The sequence below is a fragment of the Sinocyclocheilus rhinocerous genome, unplaced genomic scaffold (genome assembly GCF_001515625.1).
Source record: "Sinocyclocheilus rhinocerous isolate Xijiao unplaced genomic scaffold, SAMN03320098_v1.1 scaffold4625, whole genome shotgun sequence".
Taxonomy (NCBI): Eukaryota; Metazoa; Chordata; class Actinopteri; order Cypriniformes; family Cyprinidae; genus Sinocyclocheilus; species Sinocyclocheilus rhinocerous.
Window position 1 is genome coordinate 158229 of NW_015663246.1, and position 27356 is coordinate 185584.

The 27356-nt window shown below is 37.2% G+C and overlaps 1 pseudogene; it reads right to left on the reverse strand.

Moving 5' to 3' along the window:
* On the reverse strand, nucleotides 1-26120 carry LOC107728780 (clathrin heavy chain 1-like; annotated as a pseudogene).
* Nucleotides 26121-27356: the final 1236 nt, after the last annotated feature.

The following is a 27356-nucleotide window of genomic DNA, read 5'->3' on the forward strand; positions in this document are numbered from 1 at the left end:
GAAAATGGATGCGTTTCATTTTAATCTTTGCCAATTTACAATCAAGCCACCAAAATAATCACAATCCTGTGAATTTATTCCCGTTTTCGGAATCTGCAGATCGCACACAAATCTTACAGGTGGACAAAGCATTGTTCTCCATTTGTGTATTCATTCTACTGTACACTCCGAATAGTGAGCAAGAACAGCACGACACCTGGCACACACAAACCTCAATACAAAGAATTGGATGAGTAAACACAGAAGTCAGAGGAATCGATGTATCCCTTGCTCATTTATGGAAATGGATTCACACAAGAAAGAGCACTGTATTCAATACAAGGAAAGGTCACCTGTTACACATGGAGTGAGATGTTAACAACTACGAGGTCGATCGGGGAAACCCGTTTAGGCTAAGGGATTAAAATCATTTACTATATTCATGTCTGTATGCGCTTAAAATTTCCATACAGCTACATATTTGTGTAGAATATCAGATTATTACTTAGTGTTAGCTAAATGTACCCATGGATGCATACGTTCATGTTCAAATATTGTTTAACCTTTTTCAGAATATACAATAATGAAATGCATTAAACAGACTGACAGTGTAAGCTCTTCACATACAATACATCAAAATTAAGAGAATCTACATTAGTTTCCTCTCACGACAGAGTGCAAATCAGATGCTTCACGACATATTTTAAGGTTAATTGCTCTTCTCGACACTCCACTTACATACACAACCCATGCCCCCTTAAAAAAAATCAGCTCACAAAAAAAAGGAAAAAAAAAAGAAAGAAAAACTTGTGATATAAGTAGCCTTAAATATGGAATGTGAAATAACAAAAATGTGGTCCGATTATTTTCTTTGACAACACAAATAAAAATGAAGTCCTTCATTGCATTTTAAGGAAAATAATTTAAAACTTTTTTTTTTTTTTTTACTTTCTATAACCTTGTGAGTAGATCACAATAAGCTAGTAAGGAACTTAAGGAGAGATGGGTGGACAGCTGTGGGCAGGAGGGCTTTACATGCCGTAGCCAAAGCCTGGCTGTGCGGGTTGGCCGTAGCCAGTCGCCGTGGGGTAGCCGTAGCCATAAGGCTGCTGTGGGGGGACTGCGACATTGGGGCCTGCAGTGAGCATCAGTTGGGGTGTGCCTGGGAAAAATAACACAGGAGCATTAATATAAAAACTACCTACGACAGGTTATTCATCTCATTTAATGGGTTTTGAATGCAACTGTAAATTATTTTACATCAGGCTACTCGGCATTTGTAACTGTGGTAGACCAATATATTGGGCACATTCGATATTTTGAAGTTACTGCAAATATATTTGAGTGAAAATATTACATTAATTATATTATATAATTAAATATCAATTCCATTCATACTTGCTAGAACTAAACGAAAAAAAGAAAGAAAAAAACAATCACAAAACTACAAAAATAAAACCATACCAAAAAAAAACAAAAACAAAAAAATCTAACGTGATAAGCCAATATCAGGCATATTTGGTATTTTGAGGTTACTGCAAATATTTTAGAGTGAAAATTACATAAATTAAATATGTGAATTAAATATAAATTTGACTCATACTTGCTAGCATTAAACACAACAAAAAAAAACAAATAAAAAACAATGTAAACAATAAAATGAAATAAAAAAAACAAAAAATAAAAAACTAATATATTATGTGAATTAAATATAAATTCCTCTCATACTTTAGCGTTAAACAAAAAAAAAATATTTCAAATAAAATAAAATGAACAAAAAAAGGTAACGTGATAAACTATGTTTGTTTAACACGTGTTAAACAAAACCAAAAACAAAACAAATCGGGGAAAAAATAAATAAATAATTAAAATAAAATAATAAAATAAAATAAAAAAGGTAACGTGATAAACTAATATATTGCGACATATTAGTTATTTTGACGCTACAGCAAAAAATTTCGTGAAAATATTACATTAATTATATATGTGAATTAAATATAAATTAAACAAAAAAATCAAAAACACAAAACAAATTGGAAAAAAATAAAATAAAATAAATACACACAAAAGCAAAAATTGTTAAAACAATAATTAAATTATTTTAAATAAAACCTAAAATAAAATAAATTAATAAAATAAGTGGCCTCTAGATATCTGTATTAGCCAAAGAAATACTATATTGCTTGATGAATAATTTGTAGTGGAGATGTAAAAAGTTTTTCCTTCTTAGATGCAGAGACAGTGCAAGGGTCCTACCATAGACAATGGGTTGTGCCTCTGTGAGCTGTTCTTCCTCTTTCCTCAAAGACTCAGAAGCATCCAACTTATCAACCTGAATGAGTGAGAGTGCAAAAGAGGGACAACAGAGGAACAATGAAAAGAGATAAATACTCCGAAGAAAAGGGGTAATGACTGATGGATGGGACCATTCATGAGAGATGCATAAAGCCAAGCTTAATACAAGGTGCACACGCTTTCAAAGCAGGTCTCAGGGCACAAGCTTCCTGCCAAGGCACTCCATACCCGATGACAAACACTTCCCACTCAAATAAGCATCCTATTACGTACTACTGGTCTATTCATTTCACATGGTCAGTATGGCTTTATGTGTCCTCTGTGATTCAGTTGATAACAAAGACATGGTACTAGCAGTAGATGGTCCCCCATCCAGTCAGTCAGTATCCTTTTAATTAACAGTGCATATGTAGAAAACAGAACCCTCTTAAGGTGCAATCACATTAGCGAAAAATTCTGGAAAATATTGCAGGGGGAAAAAATCCATTGTCAAAACTGTAGAGATGTATGCTGCACAGCTCACATAGAAGTCACTTTCAAATCAAGCAGCTTTATGTTAGTCATTGTGGTGAATTCCCAGGACCTGATGCAAAATCTGCATGAGGAAATATTTTCGTCCTCGCATGTAGTTTCCTATTGATTTGACTTGAGTTCACCCGCAAAAATTTGCCGGAACAGTAAATGTAACCGCACCTTTATTCAAACTAAAGGTCTCACTTGATGTGCTAAGAAATGCTGTGTGAATATTTAAATCGGAGGACGCTGCTCATTGGACAGGTTCTGTGAAAGATGCCCCTGTGAGAAAAAGGAAGTCATTGTGCGAATAATAGAAACGGAAACTTACAAAAGACCTATAGGTGCCTTACCACCATAAAACAACCAAAATCATAATCTGATGTAGCTGATAAATGACGACCAATAAGCAAGTAAAAGCCTAGTTACAAAAGTTAGACTGTCCTGGGTATCTTACCCATCCTTCAGTGATTTGATCATTTACTCACCCTCATGTCATTCCAAATGTGTGTGACTTTATTTTTTTATTAACTCAGTGGAACACAAAAGTAGATATTTTGAAGATCGTTCAAGCTGTTCTTTCTCATATAATGAAACTGAATGGGGACTGGGGTTGTTGAGCTCCAAAAATGACAAAAAGGTACCATAAAAGTGGCTCTTGTGACTTATGTGCTACATTCCAAGTCTTCTAAAGTCATATGATAACTTTATAGTAGTTGTATGGTACTTTTTTGTTATTTTTGGAGCCTGAAAGCCCCTAGTCTGACTGTTTCATGTTATGGAAAAGAGCACCTGGGACATTCTTCTAAATTTCTCCATTTGTGTTTCACAGAAGGAAGTCAGTCATACAGGTTTGGGACATCATGAGGGTAAATAAATGATAACAGAAATTTCACTTTTGTGTGAACTATCCCTTTAAATGTTGCATTTGGGTTCAGTTCTCTACATAGAGCTGGTGTCAATTTTTAAAAGTTAAAGTATTATATTGTTGAGCAGGCTTAAAGAGATCGGCAAGTCAAAGTTTTGTTGAGAGGGAGAAATCATGCCACAGGTGTAGTTTGTTATTCCCATGTTAACAAGAGTGCATGAGAGAAAGACAGAGTAAGAGTGAAGGTGTGACGGGGTGAGAGATGGTTTAAACAGCCATTCACGGCTTCCAGAGGCAGGCAAAGCCAACAGCCACAATTCCTGACCTTTCAAGGGTGCTACTAACACGCTAAAACACATGCTAGTAAAGTATCTACAGCATACATCGGTTTTATTTTTGTGAAGGACCACACTTTCTCATAGCTGTCGCTAGATTGTAGTTTGAAAACAAATCGAGCAACCTTGCAACTCTTAGTTTAATACAAGTAGCAAATATAATTCTGTATAAAAATATAAATTATGAAAATGTGGTCCCTTCATTTTGCGGTCATCTCATTTTGAACCTAATTACCTAAATCAGTCTACAACTGAATTAGCTGAGGAACTTTAACAGTATATGATTTTAAAATTTAAATGAAGACAGTCAATGAAATGACAGTTTAGTGGTGTTCATCAGCTAATTCCAGCTTTCTACCATCTACAGGTCTGAGGCGAACTACCACAGCGTCTGGCAAACGGATGGTCAGTAATCTAGAAGAAACTCAAGGAAAGTCTAGTTAAGATGTGTATTTAAAAGCAGCAGAGTGACATGGGAGGGAAGAACTCATGCAGATTCTTCAAAGTTTCAGTCTTCCAAACTACAAGGGTTAAAGATTGAGTAAGAGTGAACCTTCACCTTTTCCTTAATTGCATCAACCTGAAAGGGAATTTAAGAGTGGCAGCTTAAGAAAAAAAGCAAACTTAACAGTCCAGCATTGCAAAAAGCAGGCAGAGAACAAATGCAGCAATCACCAGAAGTGTTCAAAGAAATTAACAGCAGGAAATCACAGAAGATACAAATCAAATGTCCTCCCTGTTATTCCACGATCATTTCTTTTTCACTAGATGTTCAAATGAATCAGTATTACCTAGTGTGACCATAAATCTAAACTTACTAAAAAAAAAAATGGTAATGGTTAAGGTTAAGGGAATTAAATATTCTGATGAATAAATGTCTGGTCTGAACATGTTCATGAATGAAAGGAGAAACAAAACTATAAAACTCAAGAGAAAGATTCCAAATTATACTAATATGGAAAGACGGTACTAAAATAGGTTCCAAAACCTAGCGAGCCAAGCAGCCTTTAAATCATTATAGTATGGATGCACAATATATTGGTATACAAATTAATAATAATTTAATAATAATAATAAATAATGGAAATAAATTAATAAGTTTATTCACAAAGAATAAATTAAATGATCAAATGTGACAGTAAAGACATTTATAATGTTACCAAGGATTTCTATTTCAAATAAATGCTGTTCATTTTAACTTTCTGTTCTTAAAATAATCCTGAAAATTAAATGTTTTTGAGCATTAAATCAGCATATTAGAACACTATTATGACACTGAAGACTGGAGTAATGGCTGCTGAAAATTTAGCTTTGTCATCACAGGAATAAACTACATATTAAAATAGAAAACAGCTATTTTAAGTTGCAACAATATTTCACAATATTAAAGTTTTACTTTATTTTTGATCAAATAAACACAGCCTTGATAAGTATTAAGACACATGTTTCAAAAACAAAAAAATCTTACTAACCCCAAACTTTTGAAAGGTATTTTATATCATCTCGGTTACAAGAATTTATCAGTATCTGCCGATATTGCATATGTAGCTGAACATGCTCATTTCTCCTACTTATACATTTAAGCAAGCATTAGACAATGATAAAGTTAATCTTTAAATGTAATCTTAAGCAAATCTCAAAATTAATTTCTATTTTTCACACCATACATTTTTGTAATGACTAAATTAACATGACATTTAAAATCTTTTAGGGTGCTTTCACACTTGGTTCGCTTGCCTGGTCCGAACCCGAGTTCGATTGCTCCCCCTCCCTGTTTTTGAACCGTTTGTTTTGTTTACAAAGCTTTGGTACATAACGGCACTTACGTCTGTCTTACGAATGTACTGCAAATGCTCTAAAGAACGCTGAAGGCAAACAGAAATGAGATGTACAGCTCTCTGTTCGCAGCGCGTTAGTCACGCTCGTCAGGAAAGTGAGTGAAACACACTCACAAACACACATTTTTATCAAATAATACGTCATTAATAGCGGTTCAGTTATGCGATTTGGTATGATTGCGTTCACATCAGCAGCGAACCGTACCGGAGTTCACATGAACCGTACCCCAGACCACCCTTTTTAAGCGGACTCGGGTACGGTTCGCGGGGGCGCACCCGAGTTCGGAAGACAGCGTTCACATCATCCAAACGAACCGCACCAAAAGTGCCAATGTGAAAGCACCTTTAGTGTTTTATTTTTAATTTAGAGAAAGTTAATCGATTTTCATCATCAATCATAAAATGAAAATAATTAATGGTCAAAGAAATATTTTTACTGAAAGGTGTCAATAAAAAAATAGTAATGAACAGTTTTAGCAGGTAGTGTTGGGTGCCATGTATTTTTGTATATTAGAATACTGCGTTATTAGCTTAGCAATATGTTAACGCCAAACTTTATCGGAATCAATTGCGAGTTGAATCTATTAGAAGGCAGCCATGGCATGTAGGCAGTCGTCTGTAAAGCAGCTCACTGGGTTTTGGAACAGATCTAAAGCGTTTCCACTGAGAAAAGGCTCAATCTAAAGCATCTATCAACCCAAACCGTGTCCACCATGAGACCCAGAGGATACTCTGGATGGAGGCTCACCTTGCTGAGGTATTCCCTCATAACCTGGATGAAGTAGGGCATGGAGAAGTCCATGAGGTTGTGCCTCCACGCGGTCTCCAGCACCACGTCGGGCCTCAGCAGGTCATAGCAGGTGAACAGGCAGGCAGCAAAACACTCTTTCTTGTCTTCCTGCAAAAAAAAAAAAAAGACGACAGATTGCAAAGCTGCCAACCAAGAGATTGTTTATAAAATTAAAGGCTGTGTCCAAAATGGTGCGTATATATACCTGATAATCCTCCTCTGTGATGAAGAGATTATTTAGTGCCTCATTTACAGCCTTGTTGTTGTGGTTCTGTACAGATCTCAGGTATGGTTTTACCAACGACAATTGCTTGACCTTAAAAAAAAAATTATAAAAATCAAAACATTCGGTTAAAAACAACCAACTGGTTGATTTTCAAAGAGATGTAATGGTGAGCAAATGTCACACACAGTACCTTGCTGAAGAAGTTGACGGCACGAGTGTGGTCGAGACGTGGGGACAATACGATCAACAGGTCATTCAGTAACAGCGGTTTGAACTCCATGTAGAACTGGGTGGCTTTGTAATACAGCTCAACGTTAGCAACCTGCAACAAGAGTTAACAGAAAAGGTTAAATTCGATAAAAAAACACTACTTTTTCAGTCAAAATGAGTGAACAGTTTGACGAAGTCCTAACCTAAAGTATGAGTAATGTGTGACAATACCTTGGTTATGATGTCCTTGAACTGGCTCTCCTTCCAGGCATCTGAAGGATGGTTCATCATGGTGATAATGGCGTTGTCATACTCCTCATACTTATCATACAGGAAGACTAGCTCTCCCCACAGGTGAGCATGTTCTGCTGCCCTCAAAACCTGAACAGACATATGAAATGTTTCATCAATTTGTTTCATCAGTCAATACATAAAGATGTACCACCATGCCTATCCTGGATTTGCTATTTTTAATGCTAACTAGTTTGAACCAAATATAAGAATTCCATTTACAACAATCAATATATTAGAAGCAGACAGACCTTGGGAATGTTGACTCTGGACCAGAAGAGCTCCAGGTGCTCCCTCATCTTCTGCGGTTTGAATTTGGAGTAGAGGATAGCCAGTTCAGTGAACATGCCCATGTGAGCGCGCTCCAACCCCAGCGCCGCCTCCAGCATGGTGATCAGCTCCTCGAAATAGCCACGGTCCTGATGGAGAAACCATAAATATCAATCCTGCTGGACTCCAAGATGGACACACACACACTCTTAAGGCGGTTCTTCTTAAATCCTGATATTAATTCTATGATTTTGAGTTGTTTGTGATAACTGGATCATTTTAAAAAGACTCCTATCCGGACATTAATAACTATTATTTTCTTATACTTTACTGTTTGTTTGTAATCCTGTAGTAGGACTTTGTTTATGAACGCAATAAATGAAGAGCAATTTCTAGTCAAAGAAATATTATAAAATGTAGTATCTCACATTATCAACTAATTTATATCTACTAATTTAATCTAATAATCTACCAAAAATTATATATATATATATATATATATATATTGGTATTTTAAATAAGGATTATGAAAATTTTAACAACTTTTTCAGACCTGGAAATCACCATTTTAAAATGCCTTATATATATTTTTAGGCCTTCCATGATTGGCAACGCTGTTAATATCTCAGGCTATGAAAATGACATCAAACCTAAATTAAATCATTCTTACCTGGTAGTAGTTGATGAGCTCCTCAAGTTCATCAGCATGAACAACAATATGTAATCCACACATCTGAGCCAGACGAAACTCCTTCCCATCAACACAGGCAAAGCAAACCTACAAGCAGACAACATCTTTGTCACCAATGTAAACAATATATAAGCCAAAACAAATGGGATCAGAGCTATTAACATAAACACAAGTTAACCTGCAACTTAAAATGTTTTCTGTAACTGCAGAAAAGAGCAAGAACCTAGAATGTATAACCAGACCTCTTTCCAGGTCCTTGTGCTGTTGGCCTTGCGGGCCCCATCAACAGCAGCCTGATACTCGCCAAGATGCACCAGAGTAGAGGCCAGACGGCCGAAGTTGGATACATTGTTATAAAGTAGTTTTGCTGCCTCGTACATCTTCTCGTCATAGCATCGGTCACCAACCTAGACAGAAAAAAAGCAAAATAAGATCAGACATTAATCGATCAGACATTTACAAAAAAACGGTGCAGGAATTTGTAATTTTTTAATTAAACAGCAATATTTAATGGCTTAGAACTGATTTAATTTCATTTAACTTTATACTTTATTTCCAAGATATATCAAAATATAGCATTATTGCAAAAATAGCAATATTGCAAATTACAAAAATAAATTTATGAAAATAAACAAGAATTGTCCACAATTTTTTGAATTTCTGAGACATCTGTGTCACTTTTAGTGGCAAATTTTGCCCCATTAATTTCTAACCAAGCAGTAGAATATGCTTAGCCAAAGTAGGAGACTCGTACTTGTTGAATGTGTGCGTTGTTTGGCCCATTGATAAACTCCTCCAGTTCAGCCAGACGGTTAGTCTTGGCCAGGGCAAAGATCAGCTCGGTCTCTACATACGATTCACGGGCCTTCTTACGAGCCATCTGCAGAAACTTGACCAGATCCTCCCAGTTTCCTGAGGAGAAAACAACATTAAATCTCATTACTAGAACATTTCCCATGTTTATGAATACCTTAGCTTGGACGTTTTGTATTTAGACAAGAATCAGGCACTTTTTATTGGTTCTTACCACTTTGGGCTGCAGCTTGTCCCACTTCCATGTAGGCTGAAGGGTCGTCAGCTTTGATGTAAGAGTCAATGGCCTCTTTCACCAGCTCCTTCTGCAGCTGTGCTTTAGCCAGCTGACTCCACACAGCCGGCTCATTACAGCGCTCAGCAAACTCATAGGCCCGGTCCAGATTCCCAATGTGTTCGATAAGAACCTACAGTCAAGACGGGCAACAAATTATTTGAGACTGCAGAAACAGTAAAGAGAAAGTGTGTTCACATAGAATATATTCCAGCCCAGAGATATTTGAGATGTAAGATGTACCTGCACTGCTGATGTGTTCACATCGAACTTCCTGAAGATTGCAAAAGCCTCCTCGAAGAGCTCATTGCTAATGGCAATGTTAGCGATGTCTGGGGCGTCATAGTTGTCGAGGCGGTTGATGTACTCCATGACACGAGTGCGGTCAGCTTTGATGGCTGTCAGAATCAGGAGGTTCTGCAGGTTCCTGGGACACAAATAATGGAAAAGCAAATGTTTAACACTCTAAAATCATTTATGGAAATCATTTTATGTTCTGTCATCGCTCAAATGTTTCTAACAGATGACATTACCTGTGTTCGCTGAAAACGGAGTTGTCCAGGACGATCTTCTCCAGGAGTTCAATGAGTTCATTGGGTAGGTCAGCAGTCATGAAAGCTTTGACAGTAACAGAGACTTCCTCAGGGTCCTGGGTCTCAGACAGGGCAGTTTGAACAACCTGTGGTGGGCGGGAACATAAAATGGATTTAATCTGTATGTTTAAAGCACTTTTTGAGATTATAATTTATAAATGTATTTGAAGTCAACATGGATTCAAAATTTGCCCCATTTTCTTTCCTAAAGCATTGACATGGCATTCCTAGTCTTTTTGCAAACAGATTGAAACAATGTTCCTTTTCTGGTGACATCACCAATTCCTAATTTTTTAATCCCTCCCCTTCAACCATCTGATTATATTCTGGTATGTAACACCAATTTTTTCACATTACAAATCATTTTCAATTGATTTTTTTTAAGTTGTGCAGTTCTACCCCGAAATGTGAAATTAAGGAACTAAAATAGGTTGCAAATAAAGCTTCCTGTTCACTGTTGATAAGTTATTTTCTAATTCGCACCTGGTCGATTAGGGGCCTCCTGTAGGGGTTGCTTTCCAGAAGCACACTAGCCCACAGCTCAGTGTCCTTACGACGTACAAGGTATCGGGACAGACTCTTGAAGAGCGAGTTCTCGTTGCAAACCTGTGAATGTGAAAGAAAAAAAAAAAAACATTAAAATATTCTACTGCAACAAACGGCTAAAACAAAAGCCCCATTGTTCCTTACATGGATGAGCTCTTGGTCACACTGTCCTCTCTCATAAGCCACACAGGCCAGATGGGGGTCCCTCTTCTCACAGTACTTGCCCACCACGCGACTGTCATAATAGGGGTTCTCTCGGAGGAAGCGCTCAGGGTTGTTGTTGCTGTCGATGTAGATCTTAGCCAGGGCATTATGGGTAGCAGGTTCCTCACAGCCCTCGTGGATACGAGCCTCCAACCACGGCAGAAGCAGCTTCAGTCTGCCATAGAGATCAAAATAGTCAGAGACTAAAATCAGACAAATATCAGCCAAATCAGACCAATGCCAACAATATAAAACACTAATACTGGCCAATTTGAATTATCTGCACATAAGTGTGCTAATTCAGCAGATTAACAGAAGTGTTATTTATACATTTATTCAATTTAACTATTTTCTATTTTAGTGTTTTAAAATGTAATTTATTTCTATGATGGCAAAGCTGAATTTTCAGCATCCTTACTCCAGTCTTCAGTGTCACACGATCCTTCAGAAATCATTCTAATATGCTGATTGGGTTCTTATTTCATTTATTTCTTAAATATTTCATATCAGTGCAAACTGAATCAGCAAGTTCAGCAAGTGCATCCTTGCTGAACGGTAGTATTCATTTCTTAAAAGAACAAACAAACAAAAAAGTACTAACCACAAACTTTTTAACAGTAGTATATACTGTATATTATTTATGTGTACATTCCAAAATGACTTGTAAATAGATTACTACAATGGAATATTTTCTATACTTACATAAACATTGTGTGAAATATTTTACATATTTGTTACAATAAAAATTGCATCATAAGTTTTTCTGCATTGTATTGGCCACCCTGCTCAATATATCGACCACTAGATATGATCAGCAATATGTCTGTTGAAAAAAAAAATCCCTCTCAAAAGCAGTTGATGCAGTCAGTACACACCTGTTTCTTTTCTCCACCTCGGCCACAAGCTCATCAGTGGAGAACTGGCCTCTGACCACCAGAATGAGATTCTTGATGACATCTTCAGAGCAGTCCACATCCAGCAGCCCTCCAATCACCACGGGTAAACGGCTGGGGTTAACCTGACAAAACCAGTTAATTGCTCAATCAGCCACCGCTACAGAAACACCACACAGAAAGCCGAGGAGATCACTTGAGGATCACAAGAGTTGTTGCAATCATGTACCTTCTGAACATAGATCTCAATGTACTTCTGCAGGTTGTTGCGGTACAAGTAGAGCACCAAGTCGTGGACAAAGTCAAAGCGGTCACACACAATGATGAGGGGCAGCTGGTCGGTCAGTTTTGCTTCCTGTTAAAGACAAGGTAAATTGTTCTTAATAACAAAATGAACTTTTCCATTAAGATGCTTGTTTGAAGCCTAAACAGAAGTTCAAGGAGTCATACCTTGAGGAAGTTCTTCACACGCTCTGGATCATAACAGTTGCTCTCTCTGCAGATTCTCTCCACTTCCTTGATTTGACCAGTTTTACAGGCAGCCTGGATGTATTTGAAGTGAACCTCTGGATCCTGGCTGAAGTTCACAATGGAGCCCAGAAAGTAGAACAGACCTGCAGGGCACACAATCACATTATGCTCATGAAATCTGATTCATTTCCATGACTCAGTTCAAATGGTAATCAAGTAATCAATTGAAAACGCTTGTTTAAACTTGTTCAGGGAAGTGTCCATGTGGCACTTTATTGTAAAAACATAGTAATGTACTGTTATTAAAATTATATGGACATGTCAGATCAGGTACACAATCAATATGGTTAAAAAAAATAGAGATATAATACTTTAAGTTATAATGTCCTGCCCTCATTTTAGGGCAATCAGTTAATGGTGCATTCAAAGTGTTTCAGCATTGTTACCCTCAAAGCTCTTGAAGGACTCAAAGAGCTCTGTGAGCGACTGGGTGGAGAGCTGCTCGTGATACTTAGAGGCCACCTGGACGCAGATCTGAAGGTTCTGCCTGATGTTAGCAGAGAGCATGGCTCTCAGACACTCCAGAGAGTCCTCCACCGACAGAGAGCCGAAGAAGTTCACCAGCCACTGCAACCAGAGCACAATATATTACCACATCAATCAGTGCAGAAGTACCAAGTTCTCACAAAATACTGATAGCCATGACACAACTATCAACATTTCAGAGTCTTATTCCTTTCAAATAAATGCAAATGAATGACACAGTAACATTGAGTGCAAAAGTTCAAGCAGACTGTGGGCCGTACCTCTGGGTTTAGCAGGTGGGTGTGGACCACGGCCCGTTTGATGTCATACAGGTCAGTGTAGTGCTCCAGAGCTCTCTGTAGAAGACCTGCCTTCTCACACAGCTGAGCCACATGGGCCCGGTCATAGTGAGTGAACATCTGGTTCCCCAGGATGGCATCTGCCACCTGAATAGGACAAAATCATTACAAAAAATAACCTGTTATCAGACAACATTTTGCAAAAAAGGGACATAAGCGAGGTGAGTGATGTTTGTAGGGAGCACCTGTGGGGCATGCATCAAGTTCATCTCCAACAGACGAGTCTGCAAAGGACTCTCAGTGGGGCGGTTGTTCTTCAGGGCGTCCAACAGGAAAGAAGTGCACTGCTGGATCAGGTTATACTCCATAAACACATCCACAATCTGTAGAATAAACAAAATATTTTTTGCAAAGTGCATTGGTTATTAAAAGTTCACCTACTTAATCATCAGAAATGGTTACATCCAGTCCAAGTTTTTATAAAATAAAATAAACAATGCTCTTAGACCTGAGTGATGTCAGCCAGAGGTTCCTCATCTTGAACGAGCATTTGGGAGAACTGCAGGCCTTGCTCTGGACTGATCCGCATGACATTCCTCAACAGGAAGATCCAGTCTGGAGTGTAGCCAACCTGCACACAGATGGCCACGCATTAGAGGATGGAGCTCAAATTTTAAATCGCTCACACAAATAGGGCAGTTTATAGAGCAATGTAAAATTTAGTGCCAGGAAAAACATTTAAACTCACCTTTTTTGCATACAGTACAATTTTTTGGAACTGCCCAGTCTCTGCAAAACACTGGATCACTTTGTTGGGAACGTTGGCCCTTAGATAAACGCTAAGCGCAAGAGTTGGATCCACAGACTTCACCAGATCACCCAACTCTTCAGAGCACTCCAGCTGCAGGAACCGAATCATAATATTAAGCAACAATAACAATAAATTCATAGAGATATCAGGGGTTTCACACTTTTTTACAAATTCACAAAGTGCGGGGGAGTAAATGAGGACACAATTTTCATTTTTGGGTGAATTATCCCTTTAAAAAAAATGGTAATAAAAAGAATGATTTACTCACTTTTACTCTAAAACAGAAAGAAATCTCTAATAAAATATTTTACAGCACAGAACATTATAGCAATTTCAATGACTTATCCATATATTTCTTATTATATATGGATAAGTCATAAAAATAAGTTATTATTATTAATAATAATTATTATTATGAATAGATTGAGTTTCCATGCCTGAAACACAAAGCACAATATTATAATTCTCTGATATTTCTAAGTTTTCCATGTATGAAACCTGGGGTGTGTCTATTTTATTGTATATTATTATTATTATTGTTTGTTTTATATGACTTTGTTTCATCCATTATGGCTATATATTTATTCAGAAGAGGATCTACCTTGTCTTCTTTCAGCCATTTCTCCAGGAGCTGTTTGCGGCCTTGCTGCAGGACAGGCCTGCAAAGCTCCAATGACTCAAACTTGTTCAGCTGGCCCTGGTCCAGCAGAATCCCAAAGTACTGCAGCAGGGGTGAAGTCTGACCGGGCTGGGCAGGAACACTCTGGAACCGACGGATGGTGTCTGGGGTGCGCAGGATGCCCTGCAAGAACCCAACAGCCAATTAGAAACCCCAACATTTGCCTGACAAAGACTAACAGGTGTCAGGTTGTGTGATGCAGACTGCTGTACCTTTGGTGCATTGGCAGCCACTTTGGCAGCTTCAGAGTAGTTTCCACCAGCAAACAGATTGTTGAATTTGCGAGCAAAGAGCTCCTCGGCACCTGCCAAGTTGTTGCGGACGGCCATCCTGAGGGCCAGATCAGGGTTCTGCAGCACGTTAGTGATGTAAGGGATGATGTTTTCTTCCTCCACGCACACAGACAGCACCTGATAAAAAAAAAAATGACAAAGACCGTGTCAGACACAGAATGCAGACACTGAGCACGTTTACATGCACACCATAAGCTGATAACTCACAAATATCAGCTTATTAAAATAACCAGTTTTCCCCGTTTACATGCACATCAGTAACCTGACAACGCAAGTAAGCTGCGTTTACATGACTTCATTAATAAATCAGGTTATTTCCCTGTAGTGACGTCAAAATATAATAATTTGCGTATCTGACTCGGAGTATTCCATACATTTGTCAGTTGTGATGTTAAATTAAGCTTGCAACATGTCGGGAAACTTACAGCTCATATATTATCCTCTCATGCAGTTATAAATGCAGCATTGTGACTGAACCACTTCTACTTCTGCTGCACGAGATGAGAACACATTTTTATCATTTTCTGAGTCATGAAAAAGTCTGCTTTTGTGATATATTTCCTTCTTTCTTTACTGCAAGACGTTTGCTCTGTCTAGATGCGCTTAAATCTGCACTAACGATGCGTTCCTGTCACGTATCACACATGCGCACTTCAATAAGCCGACAGAAAGCGGGTTACGGCGTTTACATGCCGTGTGAAATCGGAGTAAGAGGCAAAAAAACTACCTGTTGCGACCGGTTTATGCTTACGCTGTTTATGACAGTACTCCGATAAAAGAAAACGGGTTACCGCGTTTACATGACCAAGTGCGTTTTCGGCTTATTGAGCAAAATCGGCTTAAGAACGTGCATGTAAACGCACTCACTGACAGTATAATTCACACTACAAATTAAACAGAATTATAATTTGGGGAGGGTAATTATTTTTTAAATAAATAACTTTTCTATTTTAAAGGGGTGGTTGAATGCGATTTCACTTTTTTAACGTTAGTAAGTGTGTAATGTTGCTGTTTGAGCATAAACAATATCTGCAAAGTTACGAAGCTGAAAGTTCAATGCAAACGGAGATATAGTCTTTTAAAATTCTGGCAGTTTAATGCCTACAAAAACGGCTGTTAGGGACTACAACAAGTTACCACTTATTTTCACATGGCTATGAGAAGCGTTAAACATGCACGCGTGTGCAGTTGCCGTACTGTATTAAAAAGCTTTAAACAGGATAAAACCGTATATTAAAAGCTAACATAAGCAGTACCATTTGCAAATAACAGCATATCTAAAAGTATGAGACAACAACAAACAAAAAACATAGGCCATAAAAGCCGTGCTTGCACAGGTTCTGCACGATCCTCTTCACTAATATACTCTGCTTCTCAATCGGGCTCAAACTGATAAGCGATATTAACAACGTCTTTGTTTACAATACAACCGGAGCTTAGATGAGCACCAGAGGCGGTTTAGCCAATCACAACACACTGGGCTAGCTAACCAATCAGAGCCCATCGCCTATTTCTGAGGGAGGGGCTTCATAAAAGCAGGAAATTGATCAGCGCGTTTCTCAGAGAAGGGACACAGCGGTGTGGAATAAGGTAAATTGTGTGAAAAATAATGCGTTTTTAAAAAAACGAAGCATTAACACATTAGACTGCACCCCATAAACACAATCAAGCCTAGAAAAAAACCACTGAACCACCCCCTTTAGAAAAGAAATTGCATTTTATTTGAGCTCCTGAAAATACTGTTTGCAAATACTGTAAATAATACAATTACAGTCATAATGGATATTAGATAACAGCAACTGGTGTTAATTTTTTTTTCTGTTAAAGAAAATATTTATAGCCTGTTTGAAACTTAATTGAAATCATAATTATAATTCGAATCAAGAGAATAAAGGCTAAATATGCTAGTTTAGTCCAAAACATAGCCTACCCTATACACAAGTACTGTGTAGTGAATGCCAGTGGTTCTCGCTAGAGACAGTCGAACGGAGCAAAAACATCTCGAAAACATTCTGTTATAATTAAACTAAATTAAAGACTTCAGGATAAGGTTTAAAGTATCCCAAGAGGGTTAGAAAAAGGCCTGATGAGGGGGAATTAGTCCTTTGGTTTGTAGTTTTGATGATTGTTTCTCTGATGGTAATTAGCATGCAGCACTGATAAGGATCTATGTAGAGACTCAGAGCCTCTGTACATGTGCGACACAGCGGTGTGGAATAAGGTAAATTGTGTGAAAAATAATGCGTTTTTAAAAAAACGAAGCATTAACACATTAGACTGCACCCCATAAACACAATCAAGCCTAGAAAAAAAAAACACTGAACCACCCCTTTAATACATTTTAACATGTCATTTAATCCTGTGAAGGCAAAGCTGAATTTTCAGCAGCATTGCTTCAGTCTTCTGTCACATGATCCTTCAGAAATCACTCTAATATGCTGATTTGCTGCTCAAAAAAACATTTCTTATTATGAATGTTGAAAAATTATGCATGATACTTCTTTCATGAATTAAAAGTTAAAAAGCATGTTTTTGAAATATATATATATATATATATAGCTCTCTGATAAAGTGAATCATTACTTGATAAATTCTTAAATTTTTTTAATATATTAATTTATTTTCCTTTAAAAAAAATTTGAATGCAGACTGTGTTAACATTTTAACTGTAAGTGTTGTCCAAACTCATGAATTTCACACATATTTATACCAACTACTGAAATTGTGGTCAGGCTTCATCAATCCCATGCCATACGGCCTCAAGCCACCTATGAGCACCATTTCTGTAATATGCATCTTTTCAGTATCAGTAATGCTTGTTGTGAAGTTTGTTTGGCTTCTCATATAAACAAATCTCTGTGTGCCAAGACCAGCCCATAATCTCCATTGCATTACCAAATTAGTGCTAATGCTGGCTAATCTCTATTCATAAGCACCTAATTATGCACTGATTGGCTCCAAATGATGCTGATCTGGGCCCATAAACTCCTAAAGCGACCCTCAGGGCAATGCATACATGAATGGGCTGATATCTCGTTATGCACTTATTAAAGTTTGCAGCACAGACTGTGAGAGAGCTGGTCATCAGTCAGTGACTGAAGCCGAGTGAACACAGTGCAGACTGCAGTAAGAGGATTACAGTGGCCGTCTCTACCTCCTACTGAGTGGCACATACGGTTCTCACTGTACGTGTCGAGGGCTCAACAAACGCTGTTATTTACAGGGATTCCTTCATCCCCAGTTACAGCATCCTAATGCATTATGGACTGCAGGCACTGAGATTGGAATAGGGTAATATAGGTATATGAAATATAGTTTTTGATCAAAATAATATTCATAATATTTTAATTTTTGTTAACACAACATGAAATCTCCAACATGAAATATTTCCATATCCACAGTCATTTTTTAAATAAATAAATGTACCATCATTTCAAACAAACAGCTACTTCCAAGTGAACTCAAAATGTTTAATGCAAGTAATAAATTTAATGCAAATAAATAACTTGCATGTTTTTTTACATGCATTTTTTTTATTAAATGACACAAAACTTACATTACCATTTTTATTTATATTCAACAATATAATAAATAGTAATAGAGCATCGCCTACATTCACCTATAATTTTACATTACCAACATTTTATTTAATTTAAAAAATATTATATAGTAATATGAAATGACCTGTGGTGAGCAATTTTGAACAATTCAGCTATGAATTGATTCAAAGGAAATGATTCAATCTTATCAACTAACGCATACTGCAGATTGAAGTAGAAATGTTATTAAAACATTGCTTAACTTACGAATCATGAGAAAAGGACGGTTTGTTTGATTATTAATGTCAAGCCAGCTGCTTAGGCTATTTTTCAGGCAAAAACCATAGAGTTATAAAAGAACCTAAATATGATATTTAAAACCTATTTTTCCTAATAAATAAATCAATCAAAATGAAAAGACTGCAAAAATCTTTGATGTGATGATCTTTAGGAAATGTTTTGAAAATTGTGTTAAAATTACAGTGATGTTCATAGTGTTGCTTCATTTTATATTGCCAGCTAACACGGAGACACGTTTAGCTGTATACGCATAAATTTTGTATCACATAGGCGTTTCGTCCACACGGATTCGGCGTTTTGGGAGAGTGAAACCGATATTTTTTGAAACCGCGTCCCAGAGTGGATAAATCTGAAAACACCGCCCTTGCGTTTTCATGTGGACAGCGAATCCGTATATATTCTGAAACAATGTCATCAGCCCACGTCTCGCTCCTAGTCAGACAAAGTTAAGTCATGTAACAGCAACAAAAACATGAACAAACACCGAACGATTGTCTTTTTATTAACTAACATTAACACAGATTAATAAATGTATTGTTGCATGTTCGTTTGTATACCGCGCGCAAGGTTTAATATCATCCCACCCTAGTCTGGACTGACAGTTGTGTGGTTTGACAGGAGAGGTTTCTTTAATTAGAAGGGGAAAACAAACGGGAGAGTAACAATGAGCAGGGATCACATTTCTGCGCTCTCTCTGCATGTTTAATGACACTTGGGTCTGAGCTCCAAAATAATTCATCAACTGATGGCATCCCGTTACAGTAGATTACAGAACACAAACTAGAGTATTTGCACAGACTAACTACACAGAAACAAACCCCTGGTGTCTGTCTGGAACTAGCTCAGCTGCTCCATTCAAATGTGCTGACCAATCAAGCCTAAATGTTCAAGCTAAAACAAAGCCAATGCACCACTTTCTTATTGTCTGCAATAACAGCAGATAAAGCAGTCAGTACCTGTCCCTTCCGGTTCACGCCAATAATGCCAGATGTGGCCTCATGAGAAGCGGTGACAAAAATGGTCTCTCCACTGATCCTGTTCATGTAGATGCAGGTGCCCATCTCAAGGTCATACAGGTGGATGTAGCCGTATTTGGTGATGAGAAAGACAACATCATGCTTGGAGCTTATCTAGAAGAAGACAAGAAAGCAGAGACTTAAGCGAGTCTCCTACTTTTTGAAGATGTATTAAGTAAATAAATAAAAGACACAAATTAGCTAATATTATAAATGTTATAAATTAATATTTGTTTTATATATATATATATATACATGGAAATGTTGTGGTTAAACCTAACGCCCCAACAGACAACAGACAAATTTTAATAATATTCATTAAATATTCAAACTATGAATACCTGCATGGCAACCGGAAAATCGTTCTGGGCCTCTGGAGGAAAAAACACGTCGACTGCTTTCTTTGGAAACGGTTGATTCCCTGACGGAGGTGTTCCAACCTCAATAATGTGCAACTAGTGTGGAAAAAAAATACATGAACGACATTAAATTTACACTTGTTTAGATGCAAAGACATAATTACGGACGTTCGTTTCAAAAGAATAAGCAGACCTTTCCTCCAGCTTGTCCTCGAACAGCAAAGCAGAAAAGTGTGGATTCCTCAGCATTTCCCTCCATTTTAAACTGAGCAAATCCAGCAGCATGGCCTTCGATCGGCTGCGACACCTTTCTGTCCACTGAGTAAAGTTGCATTGCGCCCACAACACGGTTTTGCTTACAGGAAAAGGTTTAAAAATGGCATTTCAGCAGGAAAACGACAATCACTGTGGCATGCAGGTTAATGAGAATGGTTAAGGCAAGTTAAATCCACAATTATACAAAATCAAATTGTTATTTGTACCTGTGCAGAAATTCCAATCAGAAGCAGCCATTTCTGTTTGGCGTCAGTGCGGTAATTAATAATTTGACAGCCTGCTAAACTAGAATGTCGGTCAAAGACTTTGATGGGCTGTGAGTCTCCTTCCATACTCCAGTGATAGACCGCATTGTCTGTCACAAGTGCTACGGTATTGAGAGAGATCCACTTCCAAAATGTAACATCCTCGGTCATAGTGTGGGCCTTCATCTTGCTCTTCATTTCAATGTTGAAAATCTGAAGGGTTTTTGCCGCTGAAATTCAGGAACAGGGGTCATTTGAAAAAAGACTGCGACAATTTTTTTTTGGCTAGTTCATGAATGGTGTGATTTAAATTAGTTAACATACAGACATCAAGCGAAATGCTAACAACATGTGTATGTTAAATCGTAAGTGTAAAGTAACGACAAAGATATGGACAACATAAAGCAGTTACAATGCAAAAGGAACAGCTACAGGACAAACACTGCAAACATTTACAAACATCAAGCTGAGTTTTGATCTGCAATTAGAAGGACAATTTTTTGTGACTTTTAGTTCTAAATCTAGTAAGCTTATCAATTATTAATTAGTAAAGATCTCATGTGTCTATACTCTGCAGATTGTTTCATGTAAAAAAAAAAATTCAAAACCATTATGGTATTCTTGTCTGCAATCACATGAATCACCTTACCTCAGGTATGCGAGAATACAATTTTTCTCGCCTAAAATGTGGACTGCAATTGGCTAAATCTGCAGATATGTATTGTACTTTTTATCAAAATACAGTGTCCCCAAAATGCATTAGGACACTTAAAGCCACACTTAATGTATGAATGTCACTGCAATAACAATAAAATAGCAGCATTTATTTTAAAGGAAGTTAGCAGAAGCACACTTTTTAATCAAAGCAAATCATTTAAAAAAAAATTAAGACAAAGTATTTGGACACTTTCTGGTGGTCAGTTGTCTGTAGAAATTGTGGAGAGTAGACTTCAAACAGCCAATAAAAATCTAATTAATTCTGAGAAAGGTTGAAGTATGATTTGTTTGCAGATGCTTTTGTCTGCACTTGATGTGATATTTTGCAATGGCAGTTAGACCTTTAAAGTGTCCAAATATTTTAGGGGTCACTGTATATTTGATTACATTTCTGTGAACCACTATTTGTAATTTATTTAACAAAAAAAAAACATCTGGCCTTGTACATTACAATATCATGAGGGGGAAAACACCATAAATTCTGAATATTACTAAGAAATGCATTTATTATATAAACTCTCAAGGCTTAAATTTCTGCGCTCAGTATGAATACGCTATCATTCAAAAGTTTGGGGTTTATTTGGTCAAAAAAAATAAAAAAGTAAAAACAGTAAAACTGTGAAATATTGCCACAATTTAAAAGAGCTGTTTTCTATTTGAAGATTCAAGATTCAAGAATCAAAAACTTTATTGTCTATCAAACAGTGATAGAAATTTGTCTTGGGTAAAAGGCTCACATATACACAATACAAAATCACACACAACAAACAAAACACAATTGGTCTAAAGAAGACACCATTAAGGATAAATAAATAAATAAATAAACAGAGACTAAAATACAATATACTAATACAACTATTGAGCCTTATTTAAAATAGAAATTGCAGTAGGAATAAAACAAATAATGCAAGTAAATATATTTTAAAATGTAATTTAGTCCTGTGATGCGAAGCTGAATTTTCAACATCATTACTCCAGTCTTCAGTGTCACATGATCCTTCAGAAATCATTCTAATATGCTGATTTGCTGCTCAAGAAACATTTATTATTATCAATGTTAAAAATGTTGCTTAATTTTTTTTTAGGATTTCGTCAGGTTAAAGTTCAAAGGAACAGCATTTATTTAAAATAGAAAACTTTTGTAAAACTGTAAATGTTTTTACTGTCGTTTTTTGCTCAATTTAATGTATCCTTGCTAAATTAAAGTATTGATGTCTTTCTTTAAAAAAATCTTACTAACCCCAAACTTCTGAATACTCAAGATTTCAAAAATCATTATAATCATATACAAAACAGAACTGCAACTATAAGACAATCTTACAACATTCAGTATTTATCTCAGTATTTTCAAGGTCATAATCCACTCTTCACTCTTACAGCTGACTCGCGGAGTGAAGTATATCTAGAAAGTTGCCTTGCAAATCTATCAGTTTACAGACATATTCATCCTTTGCAATGCATTAACAGTAATCTGCCAAGTGCCAAAACAAAAATAAATACATAAAGCACTGAATATTGCTTCAACTAACAACAACAAAATGTTTTTAATTTTACACTAAACAAGGAAAAACAGGCTGTTGCCATGTTACATGCATGTTACACAATCCCAACCCCCTCCTTACATGGCTAACCTATCATTCAACAAAGGCATTCAGATTGACCCCACATTTCACAATTCAAAATCCCACAACTCAGGATAGATGAAATTCAACTCACCGTCTGCAAACATAAGAAAGCAGTAAGAAACAAAAAAAGAACAAAAACAAGCAAGAACAGACAAAGCATTTATGACGGCAAGACATTTCCAATGAGCATTTTAAAAGCTATTCTTAACCAAAACATTACAGCAAGAAGCTTTAATACGTAACGAGACAGAGATGGCTGAGAATATGAACATAAAATTGTTGGAATTATGGAGGTTATTTTAAAATAATTGTCATTTGACATTACAAAAGTCATACACTATGTTACAGTAAACTGTCTCGATGAGAAATATAGTCAGCCAAAGATACTGTAGTCATGTTATACATTGAGGGGGTGGGAGGGGGATGCAGGAACACACAACCTCATGGAAATTTCTATATTCATGCCAAAATTATCATTACATTTCAAAAATCCATGCCTTAATGTGTCCCCCCCACACACTTTTCAAATGGCTTCAGTGCCCCTGTGTCTTACCTTTAAGAGCAATGACTTTGCTGGCTGGGTTCATGATGGCACTGTCTGCAGAGATGGGCCTGCGGATGGGCGTATTTGGATCGCTCATGTCGATGATCACCACCTGGGCCTGTTCGCCCACCTTCTCCCGGATGCAGATGAACTTATCCGACTCCATCGTGAGGGTGCTAAATCCAATGTTTGCTGGGTTTATGCCCAGGTTTTGGAGCTGTAAGAGGTGGATAGGCATTATTTACCATTGTTAGATACAGTACTAGTATTTTTTAGTATTCACGTGATTTATTTTTGGCATCAAAATGCTGTCTAGCTAGACTTTATTTTTTTAATACACTGCCTAGAGGTCATAAATGTGTCTGCTGCGAGTCTATTTCAATGATCATGGGACGTTTTGAGATAAAAATAGGGATCTATGGGCACAATCTCACAAGCCCCATCATCCTCCCCCACTGTGATGCACCTGCGCAATGACAATACACTGTAATGACTCAAGTCAGGCCAGTTCATTACATTAAAGGGTTAGTTCACCCAAAAATGAAAAATAGCCTGTGTTTTACCCGGTAACTGGAATTTAAGTCATGTAAACAACAAATATCAATGAATTAGCACTCAAATCTCATTTATCTATCTATCTATCACACATCAATGTTGATGAACACTAAATATTAGAGATTATTTAAAGGGACAGTTCACTAAAAATGTTAGGCAGAGAGGCAGCATCAGCCAGCATTGATTTATATTGCATCTTTTTTTTTGCAAGGGCTGGGTTGACAATATCAAATAATTGATTTTAATCAATCTTTATTTTAATGAACCGATAGCTCCAACATCAATCATTTAGTCTATGCTGTTTTCATTTGATGCAGGATCAAAACAAAGCTGTGTGCTTTACTTATGATATGAAACAGTCTCGGCTTTCAAATTCTTTCCATTTTATCACAAAATTCAAGTTATAAATGTCATATTTGATTCTCTTTAATGTGGCAACACGGAGGACATGTCTTCCTCTTTAATACTAGTTACAGCATGAAATAAACATGAATGAACATCAGAAGGTGTGTTGAAAGAAACAGTACCAAAATCCATATTATGTCTCATGTAATTGCTTAACCAGTGTTTCAACCACGGAAAGATGTCAATAAAAAGGCTTGTAAATAATATTTTTATTTATTTATTTAGTCATTTATCAGACGCTTTTATCCAAATATCAAGTACCATTTACCTCAGAAAAGCCATTTAATTACCATAACTTGTTTGTTAGGTAGAAAAAATAGCTCTAGAGAGAAGCATTCTGCTAAATATATGCAGTATATTACATACTTTTACTGTAAGGGAGGTCTCATTTAATATAAGTTAGAAAAACCAAGTGGTTATAATAAGTATATCACTAATAAGCTGACATAAAAACTACCTTATGTGCATTTTAAATGTTTGGATACAACTCTTTTTATTGGAGTTCTGACAGTTACATCTAAAAACAAATAGCAATTGAATCTGGATTCCTATACAGTTTACAGCGCTAATAAGAGATTTTTTTCCTTGAGAAAAATTGACATGTTCTGTATCTGATATAAATCCAACCGAATCGATTTTTGAATCAAATCGAATCAAGATCTGAATCGACTAGAGAAATATCTGTGAATACACCCATATATTTTACGTATAATTTTTGCGTCATTGTGCCAACATTGGTTTTTAAGAGCGAGTACACGATTATAAGGTCAACTATCCCTTTAAATCACCAATAAAGTGACATTTTCAATTGGTAAACGAGGACCATCCGAGTCACGTTTTATTCAGCCGACACATTTGCGATGAAATCGATCACATCAACTATGCAGCTTGATAACGCTTGTTTAATCCTTCACCGATCACTGCATGCACCTGCATAGGCTGTGTCCAAAATCCTAGTGACCTGCCTACCCAGACTGCATATTTTCAGCATCATAAGCTCGTTCGATTCGAACATCTAGTGTTTTCTGTCTGAACGGCGGTTTCGAACTTTTAAATTCGAACATCCAGCAGTTTTAGAATCACACACGCATTAAATTCGCCGGTTTAAAGATGATGCCCGCCAGCTCGCGAGTTTTTGATACACAGCCGTTGAAATGGATGGGAGGTCATTCATTAAACTAGCGCTAAAGCTAACGAGCACTGTCACCTCTGTTACAGCAGAGCCGCCGATTATTAATGCTGTGACCGAGTCTCATACGGTTTAGCCGTAGTAAAAACCCACCTGCAGGTGCTCCTGGAAGCGGATAGGCAGGATTTGAGCCATGGTTTAGGCTTTCTGTTCTCAATCCTCCCGGCCGGACTCCTCGCAAAATTTCTGCCTAGCTTTAGCGAGCGACGACCTCCTCTCCGCGGACACCCCCGAGTCAAAACAGATCAAATGCAGGTCTGCCGGCTTGATTAGACAGAGATTGCGAGTGTCGTGTTTTCGTCGTGTCAAGCCAAACCGCCAGATGGTTGATGTTTTTTTTCTCCCCTCTCTGCACGGATGGGACTCGCTCAGACCCGCAATGGCGGCGGAAACAGCTCAGCCTGACAATCCGGAAGCAGCGGCGCGGATTTTGCGGCGGAAGGACATTCGCGATTTTGTTAATCAAGCGGGCGATGCGCGAAGCTCTGATTTGGTGTATGTGAGCGTTCGGGCGGTTAATATTTTAGATTTGATTTATAAGCGCAGGTATGAGTAGTCTAGTCGGCATTAAATAATTCGTTTAATTTTTGCCACATCATTCAGTTCTTCATATTCTATGTACGTCAGTTCCGGCTGCGCTCTGGTGGTGGTGGTTGTTCGTTCGTGAACGAATTGTTGTTTTTGAATGAATCTTGAGTCGTTCACCGAATCGTTTTCTGAGCGCAGGCTAAATTTTAAATGCAGGTTGTGAATGAGCATAATATAATTGGTTGGATATGTATGATGAATTTGGCTATTGAAAAAACAACATTTTAACTCCGTCCATTTGAAATTATTTGAATAAAGATGAGATAATTTTGCAGAAGGGGATAACATGTTTCAATCTTCGATGTTTTTCAATAAATGAGTCTTTTTTGAGTCTGAAAAAGAGAACAGCACTGAAGAACCTGAGCTGAACATCTCGTCAGTAAATGAAATTAGTCAACATATTGGGTGTTTCTTAGGGCTGTGAGTGAAGCACCAAACCAATGGTTGGCCAATCGGCCCAGTTTTAGCGGTGTGTTCCGCTCCCTTGGAACTAGTCGGACCCAGTCTTTGGCTTTTTGGGCAACTGAGCCCATCAGTAAGAGAGACCAGTCTGACTGGTGCACAAGAAAAGAAAAACTAATGTGATGAAATTATTTCCCCTTATTTTTCACCTCCAGTTCTTTACTTTTTGGCCCAAAGGCCTGACTAAGACAGTGCCATTAGCAACTTATCAGACATATTTGAAGAAGCAAATCCATCTGTGGTTAGCAAGAAAATAGTATATAGCACTGATCTGTTTATAGTTTGTATATCTGCAGTCCTATTTCCAGGTTTCCCTTTTTTTAATGATATACTGTCACCTTCTAGTATGGAGAGTTATTTTTTTCTCACGCTGAACAGAATGTATGTGCAAGTTAGCCATTGCCCATAATCTTTGTGGTGTGTTCAAGTGCACATTTTTGTCCCAGGCGCATGCGGAACAAGGCGACAACACAGCCATCTTTTGTCAGTGCTAGTTCTTTGATGTCAGCTTTGGTGTGTCTTGGCCTTTAAAGGGATAATTCGCCCAAAAAAGAAAATTGTGTCATCAGGTGAATTATCCCTTTAAGAAATCAGTTGAGTGAAAGACTCAATGACTCATCACCTCCTATTGGTAACCTGTAGAAAGGGCCACTGAACTAATCTCAACAAATCTTATTATTAGTGAACCAATTGAGTCAAAGATTTCATTGGGATGAATCAAAAATTCCCCTTGAATGTGCTGGATGCAGGACTGCTTTAAAATCTGTCATATTTTTTTTCACACTTTAAAGATGTAATAAAAAACACTCAGTATCAAAAAGTTAAAAAA